Source organism: Sebastes fasciatus, chromosome 10 (assembly GCF_043250625.1).
Source record: "Sebastes fasciatus isolate fSebFas1 chromosome 10, fSebFas1.pri, whole genome shotgun sequence".
In the NCBI taxonomy this organism is placed as follows: domain Eukaryota; kingdom Metazoa; phylum Chordata; class Actinopteri; order Perciformes; family Sebastidae; genus Sebastes; species Sebastes fasciatus.
Window position 1 is genome coordinate 4,015,442 of NC_133804.1, and position 17,803 is coordinate 4,033,244.

Below are 17,803 nucleotides of genomic sequence, written 5' to 3' on the forward strand. Positions count from 1 at the left end.
CTCATCCTACCTCGTCACAAACTGCCGCTTTGTCACGCCCCATGGCGTCACTTTAGGTTATGGCTTCATAACCACTATAGTTAGGTTTAGGACAGAACTACATGGTTGGGCTTAAAATGACTGCTGACTATAAAGTGAGAGTGAAACTTAACACACTGGACATGAACAGTGGTCTCCTGGATGAAAGCCTTGTCTTTGTTGGGCCCATCCACCGCCCCTCCCGCCTGCCATTAAGATAAGATAAGATAAGATGGACCTTTATTAATCCCCGGAGGGAAATTCAGGTGTCAAAGCAGCAACATCAGCAAACAGAGTGAATCACAGGAGAGGTAAAGGTATACAAAAATTCTAAAGACAATAACAGAGATATAAAAGATACAGAGTGAATGGGTGAACATAGTGTGTACAGTCCGTCAATAAATAAATGTAGTATGTACAATAAATAAATAAATGTAATATGTACATATGTGCAGTCAGCAATAAAGTGGTATATAGGATGTATAGTGTAAAGTGAGTGTAAAGTGCGCCAGATAGTGCATGTTTAAATTTCTTAAAAGTCCTAATAGTTGTCATATGGGGGTCTGCCTTGGTTGTGGAGCCTGATGGCTACCAGCATGAAGGACTGACCCAGGCGCTTTGTGTTGTGCCGAGGAGGGATGAGTCTGTGGCTGAAGGTGCTCCTCATCTTGACTAGCTCATCATGGAGGGGGTGGGAGGGGTTATCCAGGATAGCGTCCAGCTTCCTCCTCATCCTGCCCTCTGCCACCACCTCCAGACCGTCCAGCTCAGATCCAACCACAGAGCCAGCCCTCCTCACCAGCCTGTTCAGTTTGTTGGCATCCCTTGTGTTCATGTTACCCCCCCAACATACCACAGCAAACAAGAGAACACTGGCTACTACAGACTGGTAAAACATCTGCAGCAGCCTATTGCATACATTAAAAGACCTGAGCCTCCTCAGGAAGAACAGTTTGCTCTGTCCCTTCCTGTAGAGGGCCTCGGTGTTATCAGTCCAGTCCAGTCTACTGTTCATATGTACTCCCAGGAACTTGTAGGTGTCCACCACCTCCACCTCCTCCCCTCGGATGGTGATGGGAGTTGGGGGCCTCGTGCTCCGCCGGAAATCCACCACCAGCTCCTTGGTCTTTCCAATGTTGAGCTGGAGGTGATTGTTATCGCACCACCCTATGAAGTTCTCCACCAGGGCTCTGTACTCCTCCTCGTTGTCATCTGTGATGCAGCTGACGATGGAGGAGTCATCGGAGAACTTCTGTAGGTGGCATGTACCCGAGTGGAAGCGAAAGTCGGAGGTGTAGGTGGTGAACAGGAAGGGAGACAGCACAGTTCCTTGGGGGGCGCCGGTGTTGCTCACCAGCACATCTGACAGGCTGCCCTGCAGTCTGACATACTGTGGTCTGCTGGTGAGGTAGTCCGTAATCCAGGCCACCAGGCCATGGTCTACCTGCATCGCTGAGAGCTTCTCAGCTAGCCGGAGTGGCAGGATGGTGTTGAAGGCACTGGAGAAGTCAAAGAACAATATTCTTACAGAGCTGTGCGGCCTCTCCAGGTGAGTGTAGGCTCTGTGGAGCATGTAGGTGATGGCATCATCCACACCGATGTTTTCCTGGTATGCAAACTGCAGGGGGTCCCGGAAGTCGCTCACAAGGGGCTTGAGGTGCTGCAGAACCAGTCTCTCAAAGATCTTCATGACGTGTGACGTCAGAGCAACTGGCCTGTAGTCATTGGGGGTGCTGGGGTGTCCCTTCTTGGCCACCGGGACGATGCAGGAGGTCTTCCAGAGCTGGGGAACCTTCTTCAGCCTCAGGGAGAGGCTGAAGAGGTGCTGGAACGCTGCTGCCAGCTCCCCAGCACACGCCTTGAGCACCCTGGGGTTGATGTTGTCTGGTCCCCTGGCCTTGTTCACGCTGATCTTTGAGAGCTGCTTCCTCACCTGGCCCCTTGTGATGATCAGGGTGGATGTTGCAATGTCTCCAGGTGCAAAGGACATGCTGTGGATGTGCTCCTCAGGGTAGGTATGGGGGGGGCAAGCTGCTGCTGCCTCCTGGGGATGGGTGCTGGGGGGAGGAGGAGAGGTGTGGAAGGGGGGGGGGGAGGAGGGGAAGGAGAGGTGTGGAGGGGGGGCACTGGTGTTGGTGAGTGAGGACCCAGGCTGTCCTGCTGAGCTCATGGGGGTTGGTTGGTCAAACCTGTTGAAAAACAGGTTTAGCTCATTTGCATGTTCCTGGGTCCCCTCAACACCAGGGCTCGGCTGTTTGTAGCCAGTTATCTTCCTGAACCCCCCCCACACCTCCCTGGAGCTGTCGGCCTGTAGTCTCCCCTCCAGTCTGTCTTTGTAGGTGTCCTTTGCCGCCCTCAGCTCCTTCTTCAGCTCCTTCTGGACAACCTTGGCCCCCTCAATATCCCCGGCCATGAACGCCCTCTTCTTCCTGTTCAACAGGGCTTTAATGTCCCCATTGATCCAGGGCTTGTTGTTAGGAAAGCAGCGTACCTTTTTGGTGGGTACGATGCTTTCCTCACAGAACCTAATGTAGTCTGTAATGCAGTGGGAGAGCCCATCGATGTCCTCACCGTGGACCCTGTCAAACAACTCCCAGTCTGTTGACCTGTAACACTCCCTCAGCTCCTCCTCAACTTCCACTGACCACTGCTGAACAGTCCTGGTGGTGGCGGGCTGCCTCCTGACAACAGGCTTGTATGTTGGCACAAGCCTGATGAGGTTGTGGTCTGAACCGCCAAGGGGGGGGAGAACAGTGGCGCTGTATGCCTCCTTAATGTTGGCATACAGCAGGTCCAGGGTCTTATTGTGTCTGGTGTTACAGGTCACATACTGGGCGAAGTTCGACAGGGCTCTGGAGACCTTCACATGATTAAAATCACCATTTACAATGATGAATGCGCTGGGGTGCCTCGTCTGTAATCCCGCGACAGTGGAGTGGATGACGTCACTCGCCTGCACCGCCACAGCACTCGGTTGAATGTAAACAGTTACTATGATGCAGTGTGAGAACTCTCGAGGCAGATAATATGGCCTCAAACTCACAGCCAGCAGCTCAATGTCCGGGGTACAGATGCGCTCCTTTACGGTGATGTGTTTGGGATTACACCATCTGGAGTTCACAAAGACAGCAAGCCCTCCGCCTTTCTTTTTACTGCTCTGTTTGTCTCTGTCAGCTCGCACCACCGTGAAGCTGTCCGGTTCCACTAAGCAACCCTTATTAATTAGTGTGTCTTTTAGCTCTTTAAACTACGTCAACCCACTCCCGGCGCACTTTCTTGGTCTCATACAGGCACTACACGGTGCCTTGTGCTGTGGCATCAAACGTCAACGGCCATGACAAAGCATTGGTATTTGACGCTCTGGGAATAAGAACGGGCTGACCAGATAAGCAATAACGAATCTGCCTTCCGCTGGCATTTCCCCAATGACTGGTCAGTAAAATATTGCAGCATTTTTCTTCCTTCATATGGAATTTTGCCAGTCAACACTGGCAGAGAGCCATGGAAATATGTGGTGAATCATGTTTTTTCTATAGAAACTTACAGGAAATGAAGGTCAAGCTCCATGTGTTTGCGAGATTTGATTTGATGAATGGACAGAACGAGTGTTTCACATACTGACTTTGACCTTTTGCAGGCTGCTGAATATCATAAATTAAAAGGGAATTGGGATGTGAAAACATTGCAGGTGTAGAGTGTGCAGTGTCGTGTGTTGTTGTGTAGAGCGCCTACACACAACAACACATAACATTAAAATAATAGAAACTGAGGTGAAAACTTTGAATATTTTTTTCTCCTCAAGAGGGTTAAACAAAGTCAAATTCTCGAAGAAATCTATTCCACTATTTTAGTCCCTGTAACTACTTCTCAAGGAACTTAAAGGTTCCCTCAGCCCTCTATTGTCTGTGTTTCCACCGCGGTCTAAAGACCTGTGAAAATTCGACAAATTAGTCCTCTGACATAGCAAAAAGCAACATGACTGGTGGTCGCAGCAGTAAACACACTCTGCAGCCTGGAGTTCAGTGTGGCTGCCCGTTTCATCTAAAAAACACATTGGAAAAAAACAAACGTTCGGTTTCGCAGCAGAGGAAAATGAAACTAAGAGCGTCTGTCTCCACAGTAAATCATCTGTTGAGTGTTTGATGGTTATTTATTTGTGCTTTAGGACATAACCGCCATGAAACAATCAGAAAATAACATTTCTTTCTCTCATTCACGGCATGACCGCGTCGCAGTGTCTCCCTCTTCTATTGTTACCACTCGCCCTCGCAATCTCTCTCTTTTTCTCTCTCTGTTTTTTTGTTAATGAGTTGGGAAGCCAACAGCAAAGCTTAAAGGTCCCATATCGTGCTCATTTTCAGGTTCATAATCGTATTTTGTGTTTCTACTAGAACATGTTTACATGCTGTAATGTTAAAACTTTATTTTCCTCATACTGTCTGTCTGAATATACCTGTATATTCACCCTCTGTCTGAAACGCTCCATTTTAGTGCATTTCAACGGAATTGCGTTGCTAGGCAACAGTTTGGGTCCATGTTTACTTCCTGTCAGCTAATGTTATTCACATCCACTGCAACAGGAAATAAACTGGGACACATTTAGAATGTTTATGTTTAAAACCGTGTAATGGTCTAAATATTGTATATTTCTGACATCACAAATGGACAGAAATCCGAACGGCTTGTTTCAAACGCACAATTTCTGAATACGAGCTGTGTGTATTTCTCATTGTTCTGAGCGTTTTGATAGTTTAACAGTATTTATAAAGCTCTTAAACCTGCTTTATAATATAAAAGATGTGAAAATCTCACTTTTTACAACATGGGACCTTTACAGCAGCAGTAGGTGAGGTTGGAGCTAATATGATGCAAAAAAGTTATTTTTATAAAACGGTCGCTACATCCTGAAAGGAGTACATGAAACAGGTAATCTGAAAAAAATCATGTGAGTCTGCCGTCCAGCTTCCGTCTATGAGAGCCACGAGTCAATCACTCGCGAACTCCGACCAAACGGTCAAACTAGGCAGCGCTGATCAAATATGAATCAATATTCTATTACGTTAATGCCTATTTCTCTCCTCAAATGTTGTCAGAATCATCTTGTAGTGTACGGTTTAGCTGTAAAATGAGAAAGTTTGTGACCCCGTCAGCCATGTTGAGATCTGCTGAGGAAATACCAAGCACCGCTCACATGACCATAGCATAGCCAATAGGAACGCTCTCTCTCTGAAATCTGAAGTCTTCCGTCAAGCTTTAACTTTACTTTTAATGTTAACAAACAAAGAGAAATGCTCTCCCCTCGCCCTAAAATGGTCCTAAATCGATACTAGAGTACTTCCTTGTTTAAAGGTCCCATATTGTAAAAAGTGAGATTTTCAGGTCTTTAGATTAAAAAGCAGGTTTAAGTGCTATAAAAATGCTGTTAAACTATCAAAACGCTCAATATACGGAGAAATACACGCAGCCCGTATTCAGAAATTGTGGGTTTGAAACAAGCCGTCCATTTGTGATGTCACAAATATACAATATTTAGACCACTACACGGTTTTAAACGTAAACATTCTAAATGGGTCCTAGTTTATTTCCTGTTGCAGTGTATGTGAATAACATCAGCTGACAGTTTGGGTCCATGTTTACTTCCTGTCGCCTAGCAACGCAATTTCGTTGCAATTCCGTTGAAATGCACTAAAACGGAGCGTTTCAGGCAGAGGGTAAATGCAGGTATATTCAGACAGACAATATAAGGAAAATAATTTTTTTTTTAACATTACAGCATGTAAACGTGTTCTAGTAGAAACACAAAATACAAGTATGAACCTGAAAATGAGCACGATATGGGACCCTTAAGAAGTGGTATACAAGTTGAAGCAGCATCGCTGTGTGTGTGTGTGTGTTTCACCAATCAGCGACGGTCATCCCTGCAAAATCCACCTTGAAAGTTCCTGTACTTTCAGAAAGTGCTACCGCCTGACCAGGGTCTTTTTGGAGGTAAAAAGGCTTCATTTAGAACTTAATTTAGACCCTGGTCCCTGCTGTCAAAACGCAATGAGTTCCTCAAAAGGTTCAAAAGGGAAAGTTCCGGGGGAAAGTTCCTGCGGTGGAAACCGGGCTTATGGCGCTTGGTTTGGTTCTCAACTGTAACAAGCATTTTCAATTCACTACTGCTCTGATTTGTGGCTCTGACTGGCTTCTCCTCCATAGCAACCAAGGCTGAGGCTCCGTAGTGTAATATTTAGAGCCATCTGCTCTGCCAAAGGATCGAAGAGGAACAATGCGGATTCCGTCCTGGCCGTGGAACAACGGACCAGCTTTTCACTCTCGCAAGGATCCTGGAGGGGGCCTGGGAGTATGCCCATCCAGTCTACATGTGTTTTGTGGACTTGGAGAAGGCATATGACCGGGTCCCCCGGGAGATACTGTGGGGGGTGCTGCGGGAGTACGGGGTGAGGGGGGCACTTCTCAGGGCCATCCAATCCCTGTACGCCCAAAGCGAGAGCTGTGTTCGGATCCTCGGCAATAAGTCGGACTCGTTTCCGGTGGGGGTTGGCCTCCGCCAGGGCTGCGCTTTGTCACCAATCCTGTTCGTGATATTCATGGACAGGATATCGAGGCGTAGTCGGGTGGAGGAGGGTTTGCAGATCGGTGTGCTGAGGATCTCATCGCTGCTTTTTGCAGATGATGTGGTCCTGTTGGCATCATCGGTCTGCGACCTCCAGCACTCACTGGATCGGTTCGCAGCCGAGTGTGACGCAGTCGGGATGAGAATCAGCACCTCTAAATCTGAGGCCATGGTTCTCAGCAGGAAACCGGTGGTTTGCCTACTCCGGGTAGGGAATGAGTCCTTACCCCAAGTGAAGGAGTTTAAGTATCTCGGGGTCTTGTTCGCGAGTGAGGGGACGATGGAACGTGAGATTGGTCGGAGAATCGGAGCAGCAGGGGCGGTATTGCATTCGCTTTACCGCACCGTTGTGACGAAAAGAGAGCTGAGCCGGAAGGCAAAGCTCTCGATCTACCGTTCAATCTTCGTTCCTACTCTCACCTATGGTCATGAGGGTTGGGTCATGACCGAAAGAATGAGGTCGCGGGTGCAAGCGGCCGAAATGGGTTTCCTCAGGAGGGTGGCTGGCGTCTCCCTTAGAGATAGGGTGAGAAGCTCAGTCATCCGTGAGGGACTCGGAGTAGAGTCCTTACTCCTTTGCGTCGAAAGGAGCCAGTTGAGGTGGTTCGGGCATCTAGCACGGATGCCTCCTGGGCGCCTCCCTTGGGAGGTGTTCCAGGCACGACCAGCTGGGAGGAGACCACGGGGAAGACCCAGGACTAGGTGGAGAGATTATATCTCTACTCTGGCCTGGGAACGCCTCGGGATCCCCCAGTCAGAGCTGGTTAATGTGGCCCGGGAAAGGGAAGTTTGGGGTCCCCTGCTGGAGCTGTTGCCCCCGCGACCCGATCCCGGATAAGCGGTTGAAGATGGATGGATGCTCTGCCAAAGTGACAGAAAAACTATTTCTCAAAACAGAGATTTCACTGTAGAAGGTTGGAATGTGTTAGATTGTGCACACATAGCCTATGCATTCACAAGATTTCCACAAGAAGTTTTATATTCCACTGAGATTTACTTTGTAGTGCCGCTCACAAAATGCTCGGAGACAAGGATTTTGTGGGACATTATTGGGATTAAGTAGAAGAGTAACTTTTAACTTCCCTTCTCCTAGTGAAAGATTAATGTCCGAGGCATCAACTTTAGAAAAATTACAAAGTGGACCCCTTGAAGATTTTGTCCCCAGAAGATAATAAGACAGAGCCGAATCGTGATCATTAACTTCCTGTTTTCTCCTCTGACATCACAGGGTTCTGCACACGCTAAGATAAAGCAGCTTGCCGGGAGGCCGGAGCTTCTGAAGAACCAGGGAGTAAAAGAAAAGAAAAAAAATGTCCTTGTGAGACGTTGCAGTTTTCTCAAAAGACTTTGAGAAAAAAAAAAAAACAGATAAGATACAGACACATTAAAACTGTATATGACAAATTAATATTCTCTCCATCTTTCGTGTTTTTGATGCTTCGCTCTGTTTAAAAACTGTTGGATTTCTTTATCCACCAATACTTATAAAGCTCGATTTTTTTCATGTTGAATGTACCCAACAACAACAACAGCATACCATAATTGTCATTCTTTTGGTAATCTTGTATACAGTGTCCTTTGTCTGCCTGCAGCCCTTTTCAGCCAATAAACACACGTAACCACATGTTTGATTCATGAGCGTCTGTATTGTATCTTGTATTTTAAAAATGAATGATGCTGCTTAAAAGACACACAGAGAAAGGGAGAGGAGAAGTAAAAAATGTTGACTGAAATGTTCTGCGACAACAAGTTGTAAACAGCGGTGGTAAAGAGGGAACACAGAAGAACCTCTTCTTTAATTTAGTGAAAGACAGACATGGTTTTGCAGAAACACAGAGTAGAAAAACAGAAAGAAAAGCACAAATGATGTGAATGTTCTGCTGTCCTTTTTCAAATATTTTCAGACAGTATCTGCAAAGAAAAAGCAGACCTAAATTAGTTACTAAAAGGAATTTTTGACTAGTTATTGAACAGTCTTAATGTAATACTGATGCCTCTATATGACCTGCATATGCAAACGAGACCATCAGAGAGAAGATTGACTATTTCTATATAGTTATTCTTCGGTGCCACCAATGTCAGATTCTGAACGAAATCAGACAAAATCATGCAGGTTCACCAGAAACTCCTTCAGCTCAGACTCCAACAGCAACCAGCCAACGGACAGACCAGATCCAGCTTTGCCGCAGCCTTCGACCTTTGGCAGTCGGAGCTCTGGTGGGAGGTGGAGAGCTCCACACCCGGGGGCAGTGGCTCCTCATCCAGCCAGGAGCAGAGCTTCGCCTCACTGCTCCGCCGGTGCCTGCTTATCCAGATGGGGACCGGCCAAAGACGAGGAGGTGGTTGGGAGAATCTTTCATGTGGTCCAGGACGACCTGTACATCAACTTCGACAGGAAATTCCACCGCGTGTGCCAGCGGGCGGCGGAAGAGAGAAGCTACCTCGGGGCAGCAGGGTCTGTCTGTGGCTACAGGACCTGGAGCTCACCACCTGCTTCCTGGGAGCCAACACGTACAGCAGTGACGCCGCCAAGGGGCCAAGGGCCGTGACGGCGTGACGCTGCTAAGGGGCGGTATGTACAAACTAGGATGAGAACGTCCAGCGGGCCCAGCAATACAGCCTGGCTCTTGGCGGCATCACGTCCGTCACGGCCCTTGGCGGCGTCACGGCCCTTGGCGGTGTCAGGGCGTCACGGCCTTTGGCGGTGTCAGGGCGTCACGGCCCTTGGCGGTGTCAGGGCGTCACAGCCCTTGGCGGTGTCAGGGCGTCACAGCCCTTGGCGGTGTCAGGACGTCACAGCCCTTGGCGGCGTCACACTTTAGGATTAGGTAACAGAACCTCTATAGTTAGGTTTAGGAAAGGACTACATTATTCAGTCAAGTCAATATATTTTTTCTAACTGTTGTTTTTTGTCATGAATGCTTTCACACAGAAGAACAAGGCTGATTTACTAAACTTTTGCTTGAATAAAGGTATAAACCAATCACGTAGTGCAGAACCAGCTCCTCTATTTATAAAACAAGAACATGGCGGCTCCGTAGTCCGAACCAGGACGCCAAACTTTAGTACTCCTTTCAACCTTAACAAAGGCAGCGCAGACCAGATCCACTCCTTCCGTTCTTACCTTTCACAATAAAAGCCCTAGACATACAGTGTAACATTCGCAGGCGAGTATTTTTGTGTTGTTTATTCATCTCACCCCCGGTGTTTAAAGGCCTTTTGTGCTAATTAGGAAATGCAAGAAAAGTCTTTTATTGTGAAAGGTCTGAAGGAAGTGTGAATAAGGTAACCATCACAAATATACTGTACTGTACATGTTTATAGGTAACTTTAAAGTAGTTGGTGAAATAGAATGTATTTCCTGCACTCTGAGTTCAGACTATAACTCCAAACATCAATAATATCAGCAGAGCTCTTCAGAAAAGGGGTAAACTTTTCCTCACTCTACAAAGCACTTTGCTCCACCTAAAGCATGCCAGGGGCAAAGGGAGATTTCTTTCACATTAACTTTAGTGTCAAAAAGCTGCTGGCAGTTTGAAAGAAGAGGATTAATATGAACGCGGCCCACGGCCACACTGCTTCCAATTGTATTTGCATATACACAAGCTAAGCTAGCTTAATGGTGTCTGACCTCTTATCATCTCTGCTTCTTATTCTGCCCTACACACACACACACACACACACACAGATAGCAGCTGTGTGTGTGTGTGTGTGTGTGTGTGTGTGTGTGTGTAACACTTTTCTTTAGATAATGTGGTTTCTAGACCGAGACACTTAAAGACAGGATGAAGACAGTTTGGGAATTGGTGAAAGAGGAGAAGGCCTGATGATCGATTATCGTCAGCGTAGCGAAGGTTTCTCTGAACCGTAACCACGAATGTTCTCTAACCTCATCCAAGTGGTTATTATTAAAAACCTAAACTTGAATTCTAACCATGAAGACAAAGGCCACCTTGTAATTTAAACCCAAACCCTGACCTTTCCCTGACCTCAACTCAACAAGTTGTGTTTGTGCCTAAACTTCACCAAACCTTAAATTGAGCAGAGGTGAGTAACAAAGTAAAACAGGAAACATGAATGAATGAAACAAAGAAAAACAGAACCTAAAGGAGTACTAGGGCTGTCAGTCGATTCAAATATTTCCTTGTGATAAATCGCATGATGTCCATAGTTAATAACGATTAATCGCAAATTAATAGCACATTTTTTATCTGTTCAAAATGTACCTTAAAGGGAGATTTGCCAAGTATTTAATACTCTTATCAATATGGGAGTGGACAAATAGGCTTGCTTTATGCAAATGTATGTTTATATATATATTATTAGAAATCAATTAAGGACACAAAACAATGATAAATATTGTCCAGAAACCCTCACAGGTACTGCATTTAGCATACAAAATATGCTCAAATGATAACATGGCAAACTGCAGCCCAACAGGCAACAACAGCTGTCAGTGTATCAGTGTGCTGACTTGACTATGACTTGCCCCAAACTGCATGTGATTATCATAAAGTGGGCGTGTCTTTCTTGAGGTCAGAGGTCAATGGACCCCTTTAAAAATGGCCATGCCAGTTTTTCCTAGCCAAAATTTAGCCTAGGTTTAGAGCGTTACTTAACCTACTTTACTTCAAGCTATTATGACATGGTTGATACCAATTGATTCCTTGACTGAGTACATACCATTAACCAAAAATATCAAAATAAATATTACTGGTGTGAAACTGGCCTCTGCTAAATAATATCCACCAAAAAAAGGTGTAAGATGCAGATGAACCGCAGTTGAGCTGGGCAGGAAAGAAGCCAGCTCTCAGTAAATCAGTCGACAGCATCACATCATGTCTCCTGCTGCTGTTTTTTGGCCAGCGCTGTGAGCTTGAGCTTGTGCCTCTGTTTGGGGCAGATCTTTTTTCTCCAAGCCAGCTGTTTTCTACATCCAGATGGAATTCAAATACAAAACTTTTGTTCCAAAAAGTTGTGAGAAAAAAAACAAAAACAGCATGCCACCACCATCTGGAGTAAAGTAGAAGTCACTCCTCTTGAGCAGGATCATCCACCTTGAATTAAGCCTTTCAAAACTATTCCCACCACTGCTGCAGCTCAAGTAAACGCTGAAGGGCTCTCGTTGAGGAGCGAGGGCGGGCAGCGGACCGACTGAGTGTAGCCCTTCATTAACCACTTGAGAAGTGGATATGCAGGGACCCGAGAGGGGAGGAAGTGTGCCCTGATTCATCTTCACAATAAAAAATACAGTGATATAACACTTCTTACTTACATAAACAAAGTTGTGTGTGTGTGTGCCTGCCTCTATTCATGACATTCAAACAGAAGGTTAAGTTCCCAGGGTGATTTTTTACTTCTTGCTTTCTGTGTTGGTACTGTTTTTTATTGCCCCACCAGAGGAGGCTGGTCCGTAGAGGTAGAGTACATGGCTGGACAGTGTACGGTCAGTCTGTGAATTTGTGGTGAAATTGTTACACAAATAGTCAGTGGTCATTTGTATAATGTTAAATCCAGCGGTGCAAGTCCACCAGGTCCTGAGCGGTTCCTGGTTTTCTGCTCGCCGTTTCAACAAAAACGAAACAACATGGCGGCCTGCTCGTAAACTTTCTGTTATTTCGAACTAGAACTATACTAGAACTAGATCGCTGAGAAAGACCACCGCCAGACTTTTAACCAGGAGACCCGTGTTCGAGACAGTTATTGACCGGTGTTTCGTTTTGTAAGTTACATTAGTGACGTTTGTCTCGTGTTTATGTGTTATGAGTTATGTTACGTTGTTTCTGTAGGTGTTTTAACTTAGTTTACTAACTTATTTTAAACCCAACCATGACGTTTTCCCTAACCCTAACTCAGTGGTTTTCTTGCCTAAACCTAACTGCGGACATTTGCGTGGCGTACAAATGACATGCAAAAAGGCTAAAACGCGTACTCATGACACGTGGAATTTAATGTTTTGGTATATATACGCCCACCTGTTAGACTGGGTTGATGAATTTAAGGGCATCATAAAGAATGTGGTGATGGAGGTATGTGTTTAACAGCTGTTTTTTATGTTTTCTTGTGATTTTTTTTGTAGCATATATCATGTTGTTTTTTATCTCAATGGGACTTTCTGGTAAAATATAGGTAAAAATAAAAAATGCCAATGCTAGCTTATGGTATTTGCAAACAGAGAGTTTAAATATCTCTGGTATTGCTCATGAGTGAGGCAAAGATGTACCTGGAGATGGAAAGACGGAATACTGCAACGTCTCAGTGGTGCAGGCAACGTACTGGACTGTTGACTGGTGAAGAGGGAGCCGAGCCTGAAGGCGAAGTTCTCAATCTAACAGCTGATCTACATTCCAACCCTCACCTATGGCTATAGCTTCGGGTGATGACCATAACAACGAGATCACAGATTCCAGCTGCAGGCATGTTTCCAGGGTGTCTGGGCTCACATTAGAGACAGGAAGCATGTGGAAGCAGGTTGGAGTACCGCTCATCCGTTGCTGTGAAAGGGGTCAGTTGAGGTGGATGTTTTCCGGGCACGATCAACTGGACAGAATACACGAAAAACAACTTTTTGATCAGGACCTTGTAATGTTTGTCACTTGGTATGACCAAGAAAATAGCTCTTTCCTTTCACTTTTGACTTGGTGAAAGCAGATGGCTAACCAAAGCACAAAATCCTTGTCATCCTTGACACCAAGAACAGGAAGTAAAGGGGGGAGTTGTTCATGAAAAAGTCAGGTTCATGGGCAGTAAACAAAATATCAAGTGGGCAAAGGTGAAAGAAAAGCTTTTTGAGCCTCCGTGCCAGAGGAAAGTGCCTCTTAGCTGACACAAAACCCTGCGATGCACACAAATCCCAAGCCAAAATGTTAGAGGCAATTGCTTATTTGTCTTTTCTATCTTCGAGCTAAAACAGCAGCGATCACAGATGGAGCTGTCGAAAGCCAAGCTCCGTGCATGCTCCGTGTACTGAGAAACACTCGCAAAAAGCTGTCTTTGGAAAGTGAATACAGTAAACAGGCTTTTAGAGCGAGTGAGTTGACCCAGCAAAGAGGAGTCAGAGCAGAAACCCTCTGCCTGTATGAATCACTCTTGTCCAGAACACAGCGTGACCAAGGCCGGAGAGACCAAGACTGACGGACAATATGAAGACTCTCGCTCTCTCTCTCTTCTTTTGATATGCTTTTAATTGCCATGGTCACTGTTTCCCTAGCAACCATTAACAGCAGATATGCTTCTTAAGAAAGTACCATGACCTCCTGACCTCACATGTGCAAGCTAAAGACACCGTATTCACCTCATCCTGTATAAACCTCAGGGATCAATAGAGTACCTTAATTTGACTTGATGGAATGAAAGGAGCTGAGAGAAAACAATAGTATAGACCAGTGGTTCTCAAACTATGGTACACGTACCACTGGTGGTACGCATGATCTCTCTAGTGGTACGCGGAGGAATCTCTGACTATCGATTCCTCTTATTGATGCTTCTCCACAGTTACGCTTGCACAATGACGCAAACTCACGCTGTATCATGTTTCAGTTTGTTTTGGACCGGAGACACGGTGAAGAAAAAAAAGCGCTTAACAGCATGACGTTAATAAACCTGAGGGGATGCACCCTATTTTTCCCTGATATAGCGACACTGTTAACACTAAACCTGTGTTGAAATCAGCAGGATGAGAGCTAGTAACTTTAGCTGTTAGCATCTGGTGGGCAGCACAGTCCTGACTTGCTAAATACCGGAGATACACATGTTAACGGAGGTGCCATTGAGTTATTATTATGAGGCGTTCAATGTCGGCTCAGGAAAAATTACTATTGGGCAAAGTTAAATTACGACGTTATCATGATTTGTTTAAATGTAATCTCGTAAAATGTAGTTTTGGTGAGAAACTTAAATAAATACAGTTGTTTGTAGGAGATGTTTTCACATCAATATAAAATAGATAATAGAATTATTAAGAGAGAATTATGACCTGTTTAACTTCCTAACACTAGCTCTAAGCAGCTGGCAAAGATCTTTTTAATCAAAAGCAAATATTTATATAATCATAATCATTTGAATTGTGTGTTTTTATGCAAACAACCACTATAGATGATAATAAGAAAGTACAGTACAGTACTGTGTGCAGTACCCTCCCTGCCCCGAAAAATAGGCCTGCAGTGCATGTTTTTATATGTTGGCATGCTGGGGAATTCTCTGTTTTTGCCATTACTACCCAAAACAGTCCGTCCTGTACAGTTCAAAAACTCCTGCATATAATGTAATTTTCTTAATAATCTGTTGTTTGGAGTGATTTTCAGTATAATAGATGCTGGAAAATAACTGTGCAGTATGTTTTCTATAAATTAATCTAGTGATAAAATAGAGGTTACATCTGACAGAATTTGTTTGGCTCCCGGCAACAATCTGGGTTTCTCATGTGGCCCCCATGAAAAATAATTGGTGGTACTTGGAGAGTCATAATTTTCTGAGGTGGTACGTGATATAAAAAGTTTGAGAACCACTTGTATAGACAAACTAATAGAGAAGTCAACTCTATAGAATAATACTGTATTGCAGTATATTGTACAATACAATAGTAACCTTCCGCTCACGCCTTCCTTTCCATGACTGCGGTTAACGTGATCAGATCAGATCGCCTTTATATAATCAGAGGAAACCAATAGAGAGCAAAGCTGTCTTTCACAACCTTGCCCTGCAGATACAGAATCAAAATCTAAGTTATACAATAAAAGGGGTGAAATTCACATCAATATAAAAACATAAATACAACACAAAAACAAGAAAAAACAAGTACATTCCAGAGGGATAAAGCAGACACATTAAGTAAAACAGGAACATTCATTTCATAAAACATCGTTCAATAGAAGCTTAAACTGTTCTAGGGTTCAACATGTGTCTGACTTAAGGGAGTCCTGAAGCTTATTCTACCTATGAGGAGCATAAAAGGAGAAAAATGTTTTCCCAGTTCCGTATTGTTATATGTGGTATCCAAGATAATGCATTCTTGTGAACTATTATGGTATCCAATATTTCAAAGTCTTAAAAGCGATGATAAATAAAAGGGTAACTTGTTCAGGACGGCTTTGTAAATAAAACATATACAGCGTTGTTCCCTTCGAATGGTAAGTGATGGCCGCCCTGCCTACTCATAGAGGATACATAACTATGTTTTCATTAGTGTATATCACCTGAACGTAGGAACCATTGTGTTTTTGTTTGCTCAGAATGAGCCCTTCATATCTACGTAGGGAGCGGGTCCTCTTCACGGAGTCCGTCATGTTGCACCGTCATTTTTCTACATAGCATTTTTATATTACCTGAAGGCCACCACAGTTCTCCAACACAGCTGCACATACTGCTATCATATGAAACTAAAAAACTTAAGGAATCCATCGGTACCAACCATGTCTTACTAGCTTGTCGGAGGTTATATAATGCTCAAAACTTGCGCTAAATTTCAGCAAGGAAAAACTGGCATGGCCATTTTCAAAGGGGCCTCTTGACCTTTGACCTCAAGATATGTTCTATGGGTACCCACGAGTCTCCCCTTTACAGACATGCCCATTTTATGATAATCACAGGCAGTTTGGGGGCAAGTCATAGTCAAGTCAACACACTGACACACTGACAGCTGTTGTTGCCTGTTGGGCTGCAGTTTGCCATGTTATGATTTCAGCATATGTTTTATGCTAAATGCAGTACCTGTGAGGGTTTCTGGACAATATCTGTCATTGTTTTGTGTTGTTAATTTATTTCCAATAATAAATATGAACATACATTTGCATAAAGCAAGCCTATCTGCCCACTCCCATGTTGATAAGAGTATTAAATATTTGACAAATCTCCCTTTAAGGTACATTTTAAAAATATAAATGATGTGCGATTAAATGCAAATTAATTCAATAGTTTAATCGATTGATAGCCCGGAGCACGTAAAACTAGACGTGACACACACAGGAAGTATATCAGAATAAAACAAGAAACACTAAACGCATGAAACAAGGAATATAACAGAAAACCCCAAAACCTAGAAACCAAAACTCTCTAGACAAAATTGGAGGCTACTACAAAGATGTAATGAAAGATATAAAGACTTAAAGTCCCATATTGTAAAAAGTGAGATTTTCATGTCTTTTATATTATAAAGTAGGTTTAAGTGCTTTATAAAAAATATCAAAACACTCAATCCATGGAGAAATACACACAGCCCTTATTCAGAAACTGTGCGTTTGAATCAAGACGTTAGAATTTCTGTCCATTTGTGATGTCACAAATCTACAATATTTAGACCATTTCACATTTTTTAACGTAAACATACTAAATGAGTCCCAGTTTATTTCCTGTTGCAGTGGATGTGAACAACATCAACTGACAGGATGTAAACATGGACCCAAGCTGTTTCCTAGCAACGCAATTCCGTTGCCATTCCATTGAAATGCACTAATACTACTACTAGTAGTAGTACTACTAGTGTTTTTGATAGAGGGTGAATACAGGTATATTCAGGCAGACAGTATGAGGAAAATAATGTGTTTTTTGAACATTAAAGCATGTAAACATGTTCTAGTAGAAACCCAAAATACAAACATAAACCTGAAAATGAACATGATATGTCCCCTTTAAGTCCAACGGCCTCTGGGCACAAAGCCAAACCGTGACAAACTCCAATATGTCCACACTTTATTGGGAGGGGGTGGTTGCATGCGGGCACACTTCAATGTCAGAGATTTACAGACAGAATTACTTGATTTTCTCTGAAAGAAGGCCATTACCTACTACTGCCTGGATCAATTGATGCACAATAAAGTGAACATGGCACAATAGCGTGTACATAACTAATTGGATTTAGTGTTAGTGTTAAACTCTCATTAATTACTGTTTAATTGGCTCAACAGGGTCAACACTAGTTGCTTATTAGGACAAAAACATTCCTCTTCGAAAACTACAATATCTAATTTATCATAATTATTTGATGAGAGGGCCACAGTCAATACTAGATCACTGTAATTTGCCTGCTGTGGGCACCAACGATGCATCGCAAAATGTCAAAACTCTAAGCACACCAATAAGACAATAAACACAATTTGGAGATAAACGTTAATAATCACTGCCTCACTCAGTAACATAGCTTTCTATTGATTAGTGGACCTCAGCAGTAGC

The 17,803-nt window shown here is 44.0% G+C and overlaps 1 pseudogene; it reads left to right on the top strand.

The window, feature by feature from the left end:
* Positions 1-8,712: 8,712 nt before the first annotated feature.
* Positions 8,713-9,194, top strand: LOC141775852 (small ribosomal subunit protein bS1m-like; annotated as a pseudogene).
* The last annotated feature ends 8,609 nt before the right edge of the window (positions 9,195-17,803 follow it).